General features: G+C 42.8%; 1 protein-coding gene across 1 annotated transcript in view; it reads left to right on the forward strand.

Annotated features, from left to right (window-relative positions):
* The first annotated feature begins 5412 nt into the window (after positions 1-5412).
* Positions 5413-17740, forward strand: part of CAPN15 (calpain 15) — a 107523-nt gene continuing 95195 nt past the window's right edge. Inside the window, 1 exon segment of the mRNA XM_087973223.1 lies at positions 5413-5546. The gene's annotated coding sequence lies outside the window, so the exon portion shown is untranslated.

Consider the following 17740-nt stretch of genomic DNA (forward strand, 5'->3'; position numbering starts at 1 on the left):
CTGCCCAAAATTATACATAGCTGCATTGCCAAAGGCTGTCTTTGAATGGATTTTCCAGTATACAGTATAAGGCTGTATTGTTTTTTCCTTCTTTCATTGTACAAGTGACCTAAATGGCACGTACAGCATTAACATTTAATTGCCATAATTGTATTATCTCAGGGTCAAGGAGCACTAAAGAATTTCCCTGAGTCAGGAGAAGAAACCTGAGACTGCCTAATGTCAAGCATTGTAAACCACCCCTGCTGATAGTGAGCAGGTGAAATCAGGTGATAGAAGGTAGCAAAAGTGGAATCGGCATGATAAGGCAGACACTGTTAAGATTTCAACTGTAGTTTTGGATTGTTTTTTTCAAGTTGAAGAAAGTTACACTAAGTTTCAATAATCTTTTTTGGATCTTGATATTTGTCAAATTATACAACTACAACCTAGAGTATTAGTACCTTTATTTAAAAGGAAGCCTATATGTACATTTGTATACTACAAATTTATTTTCTTAGTCAGTGACCCAGACAATCTGATTATAAATTGATATGAATGAGGGCAACAATCCATAAGGGCAACAATCTTCTATATGTCCTTCTTGTACTAATGGCAGTACTTTTGTGGATTAAGAAGAAGCTGCAAGATTTTATTGTTTTCTTTGTTCCCAATGGACCGGTGAACTCGGTCTGATAAACGCAGGAGCTAGCATAGCTGATTAGAAATCACACTGATCATCTAAAGACTTAGTGGAGCATTAATTAAAAAAAAAGTTTATTGTATTCTACCAATCAGAAATAAAAATGTTGGGGTGAGTTGATACTTAACAGTAGACTTGGAAATTGGAAAGATATGTATTGGTGCCAAGATCCCTGTCTCACTAAATTCAGACAATAGAACTTATCAAAATTAAATGAGGAATGAATGGTGATGAGGTTCTGTAAAATTTTACTGTAATTTAAAAATATTTCCAATGCCTGCCAATTTCCAAATGACTTTCCATGCATTGATCTGGAAAATGAAAACAAGCAGTAGGAGCAACTGGTAAAATAGACCTGCAATGTTTTAATTTCTGTATTTCCTGAAATAAACAGATTAAAAGGATGGGGGCTCATGCCATCTGGGAAAGGAGGAAGGAGGGAAGGGAAGTCCTGTTTCTACCCTAGATTTGGAAGGAAGGCTTGTTGGCTTGTCATTGTATGTATCAGTACAGAAGCTCCTGTTTACAACACTGTGTCATGGCTTTTGATAAGACAATTCTGCCTCCTCCTTCAGTTTTTATCCTCCCTGAAAAGCAAACTGCTGTGTACTTTCCATTTAATGTTAAGCACTGCAAGAAACTTAAGCACAGCAACCACTTATTTTATTTCAGAGCAATACTTTTGTAAATAGAATCTTACAGCTTCACATATTTCTGCTACCCACATTTACATGAAATTATTACTAGCCTCACCTTTCTCTCCAAATGAAGGCAAAGGCCTTCAGTTTCTTCCAAATTAAGAGAACTGACCTCTTGGTGCTTTAAAAGGTAGTTGAAATTAATGTTCAATTATAATCATTTTAATAATTTTGTTGATTTTTATTCTAAACAATGACCTTTAATAGTCAGCAGTATAAATGTTTAGTAAAATACAAAATTTAAAATGGTTTATATGGACAGCCATTTGCCCTAGATGGTATAATCTCCTGTTTGAGCAGGGGGTTGGACTAGAAGACCTCCAAGGTTCCTTCCAATTCTGATATTCTGTTATTCTATATAGTCTAAAAATCAGATGTGCTTGACAAAAGGCAAACTAGCCACACTTGAACATCTAAAATCAGTGATGGAAAATTCTATTGCAGAAATTGTAGTTTATCATGATTAGATGTGACATATTTCCCCTTTTTAATGGTCTCTGAGACTGTCTTCACTGAAAGTATTTTTTTAAAAAAATCTTATATAAATGAAAATTTGTGGCTCTTGTTCTCCTCTCAAAATGTTGCCCGAGCCCCAGTACATCAAAACAAAAGTTTGCTTAGCAGAGGAATCAGGTGAAAAACTTAAGTATCCCATTCAGGTCAGGAAACAATGCTGCCAAGGACCTAACTTTGGCAGCAAAATCAGCCAATCATTGGCAGAAGAGAAAAATCTTCCTACCGTTCAGTAGCCATTTTGGAGAAGCCCAGCCATATCCTTAAAAAAAGCTTCATTTTCTGGTTCTTTAATTATTCTGCAGCTAATGAATAATTATTTATATCCCACCTTTATTTTTGAATAAGGTATTTTTGAATAAGGTAGCATACATACGGTTCTTTCCTTCCATCTTCCCCAAAATAGCAACTATGTGGTATCTATATGAAGTCACTTGGGCTGAGAAAAAGTGACTGGCCTGCATAGTCTGATATATCATTGGCTGATATAAAAATTATCCACTTCCACAAACTTATTGTTATTGTAGTTCTATAAACATTTGGCTTTTATTATCACCCTTGTAAAAATAGATAATGTCCAAGTCCTGGCCTGCGGGCCAGATGTGTCATGTGCTGGCCATGCCCAGTTTATCAAACAGGAAAAATATGTCATGTGACGCTGCCGTGAGTTTGACAGCCCCACTGTAGAGGCTGTGCAAGAACCAGCTAGCTACTCATCTTTCTTTGTATGAGTCAGTTTTTGATTCTTGGTGACTGCCTGGACTAGTCCTTGAAGTTTTCTTGACAAAGTTTTTGAGAAATGGCTTGCCATTACCTTCTTTCTAGAGCTGAGAAAGAAAGACTGGCCCAAGGTCACCAGCTGGTTCGTGCCTTATGGACTAGAACTCACGGTCTCCCAGTTTCTAGCCTGATGCCTTAACTATTTCATCAAACTGAGTCTGGTATATAGTGTATAGCAAAGTGAACACAAATAAAACAAAACAAATAGTAAAGAAAAGTAATACATCTTGAAAGTAAACTGTGCAAATATAAAGATCTAGATACTGACTGAACAAATATTGCTGAAGTCTTGATGAAATGGATTTTTGTCATAAGCAATGCTCTCCCCCACACAATATGCAAGTGCATATCAGTTTGACCTCTAGATATGAGAGACTGAAGAGAGGGGGAAAATACTGGAGGAAAAGGTGTTATGTATGCTGCTTGACCTTGAGGAAAGGAAGAGAATACATTTAAACACAGAATAAAAATAAAGGCAAAACAGATTTGTAACAATAAATATGTGCATAAATTTTGAAATAAAAATAGTATCTGCTACATTTGTGCTCCAAATGCACGGTCTCTAAATATGTCCTATTTACTTTGGCACCAACTACATTTGAAGTTCATTTAAAGCCTGCACCCTGTATCTAATTTATGATGCGGTTATAACAGATCTTTGAAAAGTATTCAGCAGTAGTGGGATTCTGCAGGATGGGGTTGGTGGCACCTGCTTTTCCCATCTGCCTTGCTGCCTTTGTCAGGAAAATACGCTATAAGTGCTTCTGCAGACATTGCAACCTTAGAGAGAAACAGGTTTGCCATCAAGCTAGGCAAGTTTGTGTCAGCATGGAATATCCGGATACATGCAAATGAATGAGGCTCACCCAATATGAGAACCATAATCCTCGACCTACAGTCACAACTGAGCACAAAATTTCCATTCATAAGACAGTGGTTACGTTTTGGTTCTTGTTACGACCTTTTTTTGCCACAGCTGTTAAGTGAATCACTGCAGTTGTAAAATGAATAACAAGACTGTCAAGTGAACCTGGCTTCCTCCATTGACTTGTGAGGTGGTCCAGGACACTGCAACCATCATAAATCTGAATTGGTTGCCAAGTGCCTGAATTTTGATCACATAACCATGGGGATGCTGCAACAGCTGAATGTGAAAAACTGACATCACTCCCTTTTTTCAGTGCTTGTGTAACTGAACAGAACAATAGAGTTGGAAGGGACCTCGGAGGTCTTCTAGTCCAAACCCCCTGCTCAGGCAGGAAACACTATATACCATTTTAGACAAATGGTTGTCTAATTTCGTCTTAAAAACTTGCAGTGTTGGAGCATTCACAACTTCTGGAGTCAAGCTGTTCCACTAATTAATTGTTCTAACTATCAGGAAATTTCTCTTTAGTTCTAGGCTGCTTCTCTCCTTGATTAGTTTCCATCCATGGCTTCTTGCTCTGCCTTCAGGGGCTTTAGAGAATAGCTTGACTCCCTGTTCTTTGTGGCAACCCCTCAAATATTGGAAGACTGCTATCATGTCTCCCCTAGTCCTTCTTTTCACTAGACAAGCCCAATTCCAGAAACCATTCCTTTTATGTTTTAGCCTCCCACCCCTGGGACGTGGGCAATAGGGCACAAGGCAGGGGAAGCTCTTGAGTGAACTTGGCTATGCTTAGAATTCCTTGTCCTTTGGGTGGAAATGTGTTTTGGGTGGGATGGGGGTATCCCTGATGGTCTCTGAGCTTGCTCGTGTTCTTGCAGGCGTTTCATTACCCAAACTCGGGAACACCATCCATGCAGTGGGTTTAACCTTCCTTTTCTGGGGAGGGTCGTGCACGCCCCCTCTCTCCTCCTCTCGCTTTGGGGCCGCTCTTCGCAGAGATTTGGAGCAGGGGGCGCTTCCCCCCCACTTCTTTGGGCTCTCGACCAGGGTGGGCGATCGACGCTGCTAAAACACCGCAGGCGGCCATGGGCATCGCATCGCTGGCCCCGCCCCCTATTGGCCCCGCCCCCTGGTTCCCAGCTGAGGCTCAGGTGAGTCGCCGCACAGCTGCTCGGCTTGGGGGGGGCGGCGGCGGCGGAGGGGAACGCGCGAAGGACCCTGGGAGTTGTAGTCTCCCCTCCCCGTCCCCCCCTCTCTTATCTTCTCGGAGCCAGAGACGGCCAAGCTCTGCGCCGCCCCTCCGTGCCTCCCTCTCCTCCGCCCCTTCCCCGCCTTCTTCCTCCGTTTCCCCCATGCAGTGGGGATACGATCCGCTCTCCTCCTCCTCCTCCTCCACGGACCACAATTCCCACCGAGCTCCTCCGGGCCCGAGAGCGCCACATCCGCCGGCACTCTCTCTCTCTCTCTCTCTCTCTCTCCTCCGCCCCCTCCCCTCCCCTCTCCTCCGCCCCGCTAGGCCCTCTGGGGCTTGTAGTCTCACCTCGCCATTCACCAAAACCCTGGGCGCACTTTCCGCAGGGCGGGCGGCCCCGCGCGGCGCCGCTACGCTTACGCAAACGGCGTAAGGGGCCGGCTTCTTGGACTCCCGGCGGGAGGAAGGCGGGCGGGCAAGGAGGGAGGGAGGGCAGGGGAAGGGAGGGGAAGAAAAGGAGGGCTGGGGTGGAGGGGGAGGTGAAAGAGAAAGAGAAAGAGAAGAAGAAGAAGAAGCAGAAAAAGAAGAAGAATAGAGCCAGCCGAACAAGAGCACCACGGGCTGCCCGGGGGTGGGGGGTGGGGTGGGGAAACGGCCGACAGCCCTGCGGGGTGGGAGGAGGGTGGGTGGGTGGCTGTCCAAGTTACTCCTCCGTCCGGCCCGGGACAAAAAGAGACGGAGAGAGACAGAGAGAGAGGACGGCAGACGCTCCGCCAACGGCCGCCGCCGCCGCCGCGTCCCTCAGCAACGGTCAGTGGAGCGCGCGACCCTCGGGAAGGGGGGTGAGGGGGAGGCAGCAGGGAGAGGGCCAATGAGAGAGCGCGCGAGGCAGCCGGGGGAGGAGATAGAACGCCGGGGGGGCGAGAGGGGGAGCGCCCGTGCCCTCCTGCGGAGTGAGGGTGGGGGGCGGTGGGGGAGTGCGGAGTCTGTGAGGGGAGGATAGCCTGGAAGAGGGGGGAGTGTTGGTCTGAAGGACACTGCCCCCCACAGCTCCCCAGGATGCGTGTTGCCCACCTGGGGTCCCTTCCCCAACTTGGGTTGGACTGCAACTTCCATCACTCACACACACACACACACACACCTCTCCATCATTGGCCAGTTGGCGTTAATGGAGGGTGGGGAGGGGGTGTCTTGCCCCCAGAAGGCAGAGAGTGGGGAGAAAGCTGGCTTAGGGTGTTGTGGGGAGATCAGTTTTTTGGGGGAGAAGGGGTTGGGCCAGGGAGCTCTTGTGGGGGAGCTGCAAGAGGGATAGGGAGGGGGGGTGTCTCTTGGGGTGCCCAGGTGGGCAACGTGCTGTTCTCCGGGTGTAGGAGGTTGGGCTACGGCGCCCAGAGTCCCCAGCCAGCAGGATGAAAGTACTAGGGTTTGGGAGGTGGGGGAATAGGGACTGGCCTGTGGTCCCTGGATGGAGAAGAAGGGTGGTACTACGCAGGATGGGGGAAACCAGGATCCCACTCCATAGGAAGTGACTTGGATCTGGCCCCTTCCTCTTGGTGCAATCTACTTCCTTTTTATTGCTGAGATGAAATGGAAAGGTGATCCCGGTAGAACCTCTGTTGCATGTTGGGGGAAGAAAAGGTGGCATATATAAATAAATATTTGAATTGGCATTATGTGTGTGTATGTATGTATGTATGTATGTATGTATGTATGTATGTATGTATGTATGTATGTATATATTACGTGCAAATGAATAAGTGATTTTTCCCCCCTTGCTGAAGCTGCTTAAATGTCTTGGATGTTTCTTTCTAACTCGGTGTTTCCCAACCTTGACCATTTGAAAATGTGTGGACTTTTTAACTCACAGAATTCTCCAGTGAGCACGAATGGATTTTGACTCCCATAGGTGGACTCTTTAACTCCCAGAATTCCAGCATGCTGGCTGGGGAATTCTGGGAATTAAAGTCCACCCATCTTCAAGCAGCCAGGATGGAGAAAAACTGCTCCAACCCATGCTTGCTTCTCTGTTATTTTTCTCTATCTTATAGAGAAATTCCATAATATTATAGAGAAATTCCATAACGTACATATGGGGTTCTGCTAATGCTGCCTCCTTCCTGTTGTAGCCTCTGAATAGCTTATGTTTTGCCTCTTGAGTGATAAAAAAAAAGACCAAAACCAAACCCTGGAGTTTGTGGTGGCTTATAAATGAGAAATGAAACAGTCATAAAACTGTTAAAACAAGATGAACTATAAAACATAATATACAAACAGCAGTTAAAATGTCAACAAAAAAGAAGAACCGTATTTGCACTGCAAACTGCAAACTGTAACATTGGTGGCAGTTAGAAAGAAAAGTCCACTGAATTTAAACGGTTTTAACAACCTATTTGTAAATGGATGAAGAGGGAGTTAGACAACCTTACAGTGGGTAACATATTTCCATCATTTATGTATCATCATTTTGGAAAGATGCAGTTTAAGAATCATCCTTTTTAATAGGAGAAAGCAACCTTTGTTGGATGTGTGAAATTTAACATCCAGCATCCCCAATATTCACCATGCCTGCTAGGGATTTCTGGAAATCCATATGTCTAGAGGTCACACAATTGGGGGAAGATGGAGTTGTAATCGTACTGGAGGCTTAGTCTTTTCTTGTACCTGCTCAAACTTTACACACCCATGTTCCCATTAGTTTTCTGCTGAGATGGCCTCCCTTTCCATCCTGCAGGAGGTCATGATAATTTATATGATGAATGGTTGAGGTCCAACCTAAAAAACAGAAGATTTAGGGGGGATATGCTGACTGTCTTCCAGTACTTGAGGGACTGTCACAGAGAAGAAGGGATTGTCTTATTTTCCAACGGAGGGCAGGACAAGAAATAAAGCTTGTTAAAGAGAGAGCCAACCTAGAATACAGAGAAATTTTCTGAACAATTAATCAATTGCCTCCTGTGGGTGCTCCATCACTGGAAGTTCTGAAAAATAGATCGGACAACTATTTGACTGGGATAATATAAGGTTCCCACCTTGAGCAAGGAATTGGACTAGAACGGTGATGGCGAACCTATGGCACGTGTGCCACAGGTGGCATGCAGAGCCATTTGTGTGGGCATGCAAGCCCCAGCCAAACTTACCTGCACTGTGCATGTGCGCATCTCCCAGCTGATTTTCGGCCCGTTTGAGGCCATTTTCGCCCTCCCGGAGGCTCAAGGGAAGCCTCTGCAGCCTTGGGAGGGCGAAAAACAGGCCTTCTGGAAATCCCGGAAGTGCCGAAACGGGCCCGTTTTCAGCCTCCAGAGGCTGCAGAAACTTTCTTTGGTTTGCCATCACTGGACTAGAAGTTCTTCAAGGTCTCTTGGAGCCCTTCATGATTCTATAGTCTATGAACCAGGTGTCCCATGTGAATTCTGGATATGCTGTGTTGGTCATATGCTTTTTGGGGTGCACCCAGCAAGCAATGCTTTGCCGCCTTTCTAATCATCTATGGGAATCGAGGTGTATTAAATTGTGATATCAGTCCTGGCTTGCAGACCGTGAGTAGGTTTGTGGGGGTTGTGAGAAATGTATGCAGGACACCAGTTAGTTTGGAGTTAGCCATCTCTTGGAAAAACCCCTGTCTAAATAATAGATGCCGACTAATTGGACAAGACAGAATAGATTTCTGAACAATATTGTGGATGTGTTCATATAAATAGAAATGTGCGGCGTTTTTCCTGTTGATTTTATTTAAGTTGACATTCTGGTATATTTTTCGGGATTAGGTGATGAGTTGCTAAAGAGCCAGAGAAGGAGATATATTCTTTTCAGAATTAAATTTTTGTACATGGCTAATACTGAGGGAAATGTATCCTGGGAAAATCTGAGCGAGAATAAATAAAAAGGGGAACAAACATTATTTGCAAAAGAAGACAGTCAATTGGGCCAGTCCCTCTTTCTCTTAACTCAACTAACCTCACAGGGATATTGTTGTGGGAAAGAGGAAGGAGTTCCCCTTAAGCTGTTTATAAAAGAATAACAAAGGCAGGATAAAAACAAACAAATAAAAATATCCCATCACTTTGGAGACATCTTGGAATAATAGTAATAAAAAAAACAAGAGGAAGAATGATCAATGTCCCCCTTTAAACCTGTGCTTGTGAGAGGTTTGGGACCTGCATTAATAGGCCTGCAAGTGAGTTTTCAAAAAACATCATCTTTCCCTTTTAAAAGTGTCTTGGTGACTGTGCAAAGTTTTGTTTTCAAAGTAACTTTTAATTTTGGAGTCACACTCAAACGTACACACCCATCACTGCTTTGGTGCTTCCTTGTCCTTAATGAATATTATTAACTCTGCCACAGCAAAGCTAAGCCTCATTCCGTCATTCCCAAAACAGGAAGGAACTGGGGATAAATCCGGTTTTGAGACAAGGAAATGTTGCACGTATCTGGATGTCAAGACAAGACACGGGCATTGAATGACTGTGCTATCACCTGCCGTAAGGTCAAATGAAGACTCTGGCAGAACAAGAAAAATTGGGTTGCCTGCCTGAGTTTTTCTGCTGAATTCTTTCAGTGTTACTGGAAATTATTTGTAATCTGCACTTAATGGAGACGCCTCTGTCCTGCTGTTGTTAGGGTAGTGGAATTGCATTGAAGCTTTAGTCTTATCTACACAATAGTGGACTGATTTATAATAGCCTGTAACTCACAGGCTATCAATACAAACAGTAGACTTCTAGCAGCTTTGCCGATAAGTATTTATAATTACAGGTGCTCTCACTTTGTTTTCCTACAGAATGTCGTCAGATGTCTAAAACTCTGCACTGTGAAAGATTTGTCAGAGTTTTATGGTTATTTTATAATGAGCTTCCAACCGATGGGGGGGGGGGGGAAATATCTCTCCAAATTTCACTGTAATACACCTCACCAATGAACAAAAAAAATTGTTCTTCTCTGCTGGCGATTGAAACACTGTGTTATTTTCAGATATTTATTCTTGGTTTTGTAGCAATGGCAAGTAACATTGTATTTGCTTTACCCAAACAAATAAAAAAAAAGCTTTGTTGGTTCTACCTCCTCTAAATTTCAGTTTGGAGGAATGGAGAAACTTGCTTTTAATTGATAGAGGGGGATACTTTAGTTGATTCTTGTAAAGATACTACAATATGGCCGGTTTTGGATCTCTCTAGTGTGAAAGTTGACATATTTCTATAAGTGATACCAAAAGCCTAGATATGATTGACCCAGTTGAGAAAAGCTGTAAAGGTGATTCTTAATTCTAAAACCTGGGCTTCTTTAATCTTTGAGTTTGGTTTGAGTAAATGAAGGTAGTTCAGCGCTGACAGTTGTCAAAGACTAGTCTCCATTCAATCAAAGGTAAATATTTTACTGTGGAATATTAGTGACTCATAGGTTGACTTAAGCGTGTTAGAAAAGTAGCTCATTCATTCCCCAAAATTCTTTGAGCCAGGATGATGTTGGAGTTGGCTAGTTAACAGAAGGGGCTTGTCTTCTCATTCATGGTCACCCATCAGGGTTCCTGAGTTGCCTTTGGTGTGTGCAGGTTCCTTCACTGAGCCAAACTCACACAAGATGATAGTTGTGAAGGCCAGAAGGCATAAACCAAGGGTCTTCAAACTTGGCAAATTTAAGGCTTGTGGACTTCAACTCCCAGAATTCCTGGGCTGACATGACTGGAGGAGGAATTCTGGGAGTTGAAAGTCCACAAGTCTTAAACCTGTCAAGTTTGAAGACCCCTGGCAGAAACCCTTGTGAACTTACCCTTTCAGCTGTAAAGGAAAGGCTGGTTAGAAATAGAATGATTTTTTAAATTTATTTTTTAGCATCAGATCCTCCCATGCTATGGGAGCCATGCTCACCAAAGAGCCATGGTGGCGCAGTGGTTAGAATGCAGTACTGCAGGCTACTTCTGCTGACTGCTGGCTGCCAGTATTTCCGCATTCTCACCAGCTCAAGGTTGACTCCGCCTTCCATCCTTCCGAGGTCAGGAATATGAGGAACCCAGATTATTGGGGGCAAGAGGCTGACTCTATAAACCGCTTAGTAGTGAATAAGTCTAAGGGCTACTGCTATGTAGGGCAGGAAGGGATCTCCAACATTTTCAGTTTGGGGTGAGTGCTTCAGTGTCTTCCCATGTGACGTTTAGAACAGTGGGTCTCAACCTGTTGCCCACAACCCCTGGGGGCCTGCAATGTCACAGAGAGTCTGCAAAGGCCTGAAGAAATGTGATGGTTTAAATCTTGGGGCCACAAAAGGTATTTAAAGGGTGTCCCTGGTGAAGAAATGATCGAGAGCCACTGGTTTAGAGCCTTTTCCCACGAATGTTCTTTGCCATATATTTTGAGGGTATCCTCTTGGTTGTGTGGCATCGGGGCAGTCCATCTCATTGCCATCTTGGGAATTCAGTTGTTTTCCATGCGTTGAATATGACCTGGATAATTTAATTTTTGGTTAAACCTGTTTCTCTTTTCCTAAATCGAAAGAAGCTAGACAGTGCCTGTGTGTCACTGCATTGCTCTTGCATATCAGTAACCATCCAGTATTTGAATGGGGCACAAGAAGAGATTCCAAATCTTGTAGATCACATTGAAATGCTGCAGGAGGCTCTTTTTTGCCCGCTGCTTAAATCTCTGGGTAATTTCAAATCTGACCTTTGAGTGTGGTTTGCTTTTCCAGTATATTACAGAGTAAGGCTTGTCAAATCTGAAATGGCTATATATTTTTAAAAAGGACTTTTAAAAAGTTAGATAGTGGATTTTATTTTAGTCTTCTGTTTGGATTTCTTTTTTGAAAAAAATTCCTCTCTCCTTTGTCTTTAGTCAAAGATCTAGCTCATTTCTCAACACGTTGGGGCTAATGTTTTAATCGCAAGCAAGAGTTGTGGAGGTTGGGTAATGCAGGAAAAAATTATCAGAAGTGATTCACTCTCTCTTTATTGTTCTTTCCCTCCAAGTCTTGTGTCTCGATACCCAGGTACAGAAGCTGTAGATCTGAAACCGACAAGGAAATATTTTATATCCTCATGAGAAATAACTAGCTAATGTCAGTTAATATCTGAGTCACTCAACTCCATGGACTAACTTAGGAGAACGCCCAGTTGAATAATGAAAAGAGGTTTTTTTTTTCATTCTGTGCTTCCTTGTTTGAAAGTAATGAGTCCTTACTCAGAGCAAATAAATTAGGTTTCACATGGACATGCTTCTTAAATAGGTACACACACACACACACATTATATATATATATATATATATATATATATATATATATATATATATATATATATATATATACACATACACACACAAACATACATATATATACATATATACATATACACACACACATACAGATTCAGTTGCTCTAGTTGGCTTCCTCTTCACTTTGTTTATTTTGAATAATTGGCATCCATGTCATTTGTGTAAATCCGGAGTCTTCTGAGATGGCTTGCTGTCAAAAGATCACTTCCATGCAATGTAATAATATTAAATTGGGTTTTGTTTTGACTATAAAGTCTATATTCGCCATAGTGTATTTTTCTGTTCTGAAGTAGCTTCTCTGTTAACATAATTCTTAAGTAGAAAAGACTCAGGGATCACTCAATTCTTTCACAATGAAAGAAAATCAGATTCAAAGATACCCAGGGTATCCAACCTTGGCAACTTTAAGACTTGTGGACTTCAACTCCCAGAATTCCCCAGCCAGGCTGGATATCCCTGCTTTACATAATCTTAGTCCAGCCCTAATTGCTACCCCATTCTGATTTTGACCAAGATTAAAAAAAAAAGATCACATAGTCCACAACTCCAATGTGCCTTTATTGGAACATTTATCAGAATATAACAAAATAAGTTGGAAGGGACCTTGGAGGTCTTCTAATCCAACCCCCTTCAACTGGCTGTCCAGTCTCTTCTTGAGAACCTCCATTGATGGAGGACCCACAACTTCTGAAGGCAAGCAGTTCCACTGGTTAATTATTCTCACTGTAAGGAAATTTCTCCTTAGCTCTAGATTGGATCTCTCCTCAATAAGCTTTCACCTTTTTGCTTCTTGTCCCACTTTCAGGTGCTTTGGAGAATAGGTTGACCCCCTCTTCTTGGTGGCAGCCCCTTAAATATTGGAATACTGCCATCATGTCACCCCTAGTCCTTCTTTTCACTAGACTAAACATACCCAATTCCTGCAATCTTCCTTTATTTCCAAAGTTGCATTGAGAACATTAGATCCGGTTCTCAGTGCAAAAGAATCCTTTTCTGAGCAATTGTTGACTCACAACAAGCCACGGTCTGTTCCATCTTGGTTTCACTGCGGGGCATTGGATAAATCAAGATTGGCTAATCTGGCCAAACCAGGAACAGCTGTTGTACCACAAACCCAAGCAAGGCCATTTGAGGCTTAACACAATAGGTGTGAGTTCAGACACGATCTTTCCCTTTAATTGCTCTTTGTTTCGATATTACACTCTGTTACCTGTTTCAAGAATCAGATTTCCTCCAGGTAAATGGAATAGAAATAGCAAAATATTTCTGGGAGCAAACCGGATGGGCTTGTGGCGCAGTTTGGTGATGCCACTTTATAAGTAGTGGCCTACTTGCCTGTTCTTACATAATTCTTCTTATGAAATCCAAGCCTCTTCGGTATTACGTTGATGCCTGCAGCTTAGTTTAAAGGCTAGTGGGTTAGAGAGAAGCTGTTTGATTGCTACAGCCTGACAGCAAAGCTGGTTTTCACCTCCAACATTTGTACTTCATTCTACCCCTCATTTCAGTTTAGTGCTCAGTGGTCTTTCAAGGGGCAAAATAGAGATGCTAACAGATAATAGATAATCAGAGTTGGAAGGGACCTTGTAGGTCATCTAGTCAAACCCCTTGCCCAAGCAGGAGACCCTATACCATTTCTGACAGGTGGGAGTCCAATCTCTTCTTGAAAGTCTCAAGTGATGGCGCTCCCACAACTTCTGAGGGCAAGCTGTTTCATTGATTGATTGTTCTCACTGTCAGAAAATTCCTCCTTATTTTCAGGTTGAATCTCTCCTTGATCAGTTTCCATCCATTATTCATTGTCTGGCCTTCAGATGCTTTGCAAAATAGTTTGATCCCTTCCTCCTCCCTGTGGCAGCCCCTCAAATATTAGAAGACTGCTATCCTGTCTCCCCTGGTCCTTCTATTCCCTAGACTAGCCATACCCAGTTCCTGCAACTGTTCTTCGTATGTTTTAGTCTCCAGTCCCCTAATCATCCTGGTTGCTCTTTTCTGCATTCTTTCTAGAGTCTCAACATCTTTTTTATAGTGTGGTGACCAAAACTGGATGCAGTACTCTAGGTGTGGCCTTACTAAGGCTTTATAGAGTGGTCTTAGTACCTCCCTTGATCTTGATTGTATCCCTCTGTTAATGCAACTTAGGATTGCATTAGCATTTTTGGCTGCTGCTGCTGTACACTGCTGGCTCATATTTAGTTGGTTGTCCACTAAGACTCCAAGATCCCTCTCACAGTTATGGCTGTTAAGGCTTCTTTCTCATTTCTCCATCCGCCCATTCATGGAAGATTTGGCTAAAGGAAATGAGTAAAAATGTACGAAGGCTGGGGCAGAGGGAAGGAAAAAAAAATAGAATGTTCTGCCCTTCTGGTTATTGTATTACAAAATCACAATTTTTCTCCCTAGAAATCCAATGTGAGCAGAGGAAGGAAGATGTGGATCCAAATTGTGATAGGCATACAGACTTTCCACCCCACCTCTGTGTTTGATCCAACTGCAAGACTGCTGCTCTTTGATTTAGAAAAAAACAAAACCTAAGCTTTTGACAGCAAAGATAAGGCATGTATATTGATGTAATTAGAAGGACAGGCAAGTGGATGTCTAGCTTAGAGGCAACATTAGTTTTAAATCCAGCAACTATACCGAGTGGGATTGAGAAGCTGTTTTAATTTGATAGGAGAAAAAATACTGCAGCCTTCGCAGATTTTTTTTTGGGGGTGGGGTTAGATTCTACTGGCTCGTAGCAATCTTTCCACTGATTTCCTCCCCCCACCCTTCCCCAATTACTATATCTGTTCAGCATGCGCCAGTTAGCACTGGTAGCTGAATGGATACTGAGTTATGAGGTTATTCTATTTCTGCCGAGGTGTACATTGGAGGCAGGGGCGGATATTCATGGTTGAGTTTTGAAATGAGAAACCTAATAAATGGTGCTTTCAAATTATTTTGCTCAAATTTCCTTCTCAAGTGCCTCCGAAGCATTTCATGGAAATGGAATGGTTTGGTTTTGCGGCCGCTAAAGCTAACCGTTGCCTGTATAAAAACCATCACGCCAGAGCCACGCAAATGCAGTGTGGTTTTTGTGTGATGTGGGAATTCAGCAAACATTGCTTCTTGTAGGCCAACACTGTTTAGTTTTATTCGATAGATAGATGGATGGATAGATAGACAGATAGATAATAGATAGATAATAGATAAATGTAGATAGATGGTAATAGATAGTAAGTAGGTAAGTAGGTAGGTAGGTAGATAGATAGGTATAGATGGATGGATGATTGGTAGATAGATGGTAGATAGATGATAGATAGATGATAGATAGATAGATGATAGATAGATAGATAGATAGATAGATAGATAGATAGATAGATAGATAGATAGATAGATAGATATGGATGATTGGTAGATAGATAGTAAGTAGATAGATATATAGTAAGTAGAGAAAGGTGTGTGTGTGTGTGTGTGTGTGTGAGAGAGAGAGAGAGAGAGAGAGAGAGAGAGAGAGAGATGGTATGTAAGTAGTCCTCAACTTACCACAGTTCATTTAGTGACCATTCAAAGTTACAGTGGCATTGAAAATAAATGGCCTACGACTGCTTTTCTCCATTATGACCGCTGCGGCATCCTCATGGTCTCGTGATCAGAATTCAGGCACTTGGCAACTGACTCATATTTATGACGGTTCCAGTCTCCCGGTGTCACATGATCCCCTTTTCTAACCCCCCCGATGAGCAAAATCGAATGGAGAGGCCAGATTCATTTAACAACCATGTTACTAACCTAACAACCTCCGTGATTTGCTTAAAAAAGCAGCAAGAAAGGTCGTAAAACGGGGCCAAACTCACCGAACCACTGCCTCGCATAGCCACAGAAATTTGGCACTCCATTGTCGTCATAAGATGAGTACACCATCTTCTTCTGGAGAGCAAAAAAAATGCTGCTGTGCCCTCAAAACAGCCTCTGCCTTTCTAGTTGGACTAAAGTCGATTCCAACAGAACTCTGGATTTCCCATGAAAGTCTCCCATCCCAGATAAATAAAGTTACCTTTTTAGGTTATCTTTCCCAAGAGGGACAAAGCCGTACTTTTGTCCTCTCTCACTGTTGAAAAAGACCAACCAACAAGCCAGCCGCTCATAAAACCGGGTTCTCAAAGAGAAGTAAATCTTTAGGAACACTCCAAGTGACACGTTAACTAGCTAATGTGTGTAGGTTTGTTTTTTCCGAGATAGGAATCCCTGTGCAACAGTTAAGCATTCATTCCAGCCGGGCATTGGAAATGTCCTCTTGTCTTTTTTAGCCATTCTCGTTTCCAAAACAATAAGGAGTAACTTAAACCAGATAAGTTCTGACTTTGGGGGCTCTGATTTAAGCCCCTTTCTTTCTCGCTAAGCGTGCAAATAAATATCAGTTGGGAAAGGACAGTGCTGCTTGAAAAGATAGCACAGTCAGGCCTTTAAAAAGAGGTTGGCTGCTGAGTCATAAGTAAAGAAAAATGGGTTGTTGGTTATAAAGATGAGAGAGAGAGAGAGAGAGAGAGAGAGAGAGAGGTGTTTCTGAAAAAAGAGTGTTTTCCCTTGCAAGCTGGAAATAATTACTCCTGGCTGGAGGCTAGCGAAATTCTACTTTGGTGGTGGGTGGATTCATTATAGCTGCATGTGACTCTTTAAAAATTTTACTGCTTCCCCCTGAGTAGCGCTTCCAGCCAATTTAGGAATAATCCAGAGATGTTCCCAAAGCCCATGTTGTCATGGTTAGGCACAATATCAGAACAACCAGTTGATGCAGATCTTAACATTGGACGCTTATATCAAGGTCAACTTTTTAATTCCCACCTTCCTCAGAAATGAACAAACGGGTATTGGGAACCGTTATAGGGGATGCAATGTTTTGAAGCGTGACATTTCCTATATTGTGTTAGGCAACGTTAGAGTATTTGGGACCTGCCATGTGACACCCGGGAAAAATACGGCATCCTTCACTGATGACGGATATGGCACAAGAAGACGACGAAGTTAGGCCATGCTTGTCAAAGATGAAAGCACGGGTAGTCCTTGACTTACAACATGGTTTAGTGACCATTCGAAGTTACAGCGGCCCTGAACAAAATGACTTATGACTGGTCCTCACACTTACGGCCACTGCGGTGTCATTTTCCCCCCCCCCCCCATGGTCACATGATCAAAATGCGGGGACTTTTTATGTATTAATGATGGTTGTAGCATCCCGAGGTCACAAGATCGCCACCTGCAAAAGCAAAGTCAATGGGGGAAGCCAGGTTAGCCAGAGTTGGAAGGGACCTTGTAAGGTCATCTAGTCCAATCCCCCCCCACCCAAGCAGCAAAATCTACACCAGGGGTCTTCAAACTTGACAGCTTTAAGACTTGTGGACTTCAACTCCCAGAATTCCTCCTCTTGTCATGCTAGCTCAGGAATCCTGGGAGTTGAAGTCCACAAGTCTTAAACTTGCCCAAGTTTGAAGACCTTTGACCTACACCCTTTCTGACAGATGGAGTCCATTTGCTTAACATAAATGTGCTTCCGTTAAATGCACTGATTCGCTTAACCATGGGAGAGAAAAATGGAGCAAGATTGACTTAACAACCGTTTTGCTCAACGATAGATCATCCCAGCTGTGAATAGTATTTTTCCTTCGTTAAAAATACTATTTCCTTCGTTAATAGTATTTTTCCTTCCTTAAGCAGTCCACAAGTTTAGAAACTGCAGACTGACCTAAAAGAGACTTATTGAAC

Source organism: Notechis scutatus, chromosome 12 (genome assembly GCF_049901735.1).
Source record: "Notechis scutatus isolate UNSWTSFEM ecotype Mainland chromosome 12, rNotScu1.2, whole genome shotgun sequence".
In the NCBI taxonomy this organism is placed as follows: Eukaryota; Metazoa; Chordata; class Lepidosauria; order Squamata; family Elapidae; genus Notechis; species Notechis scutatus.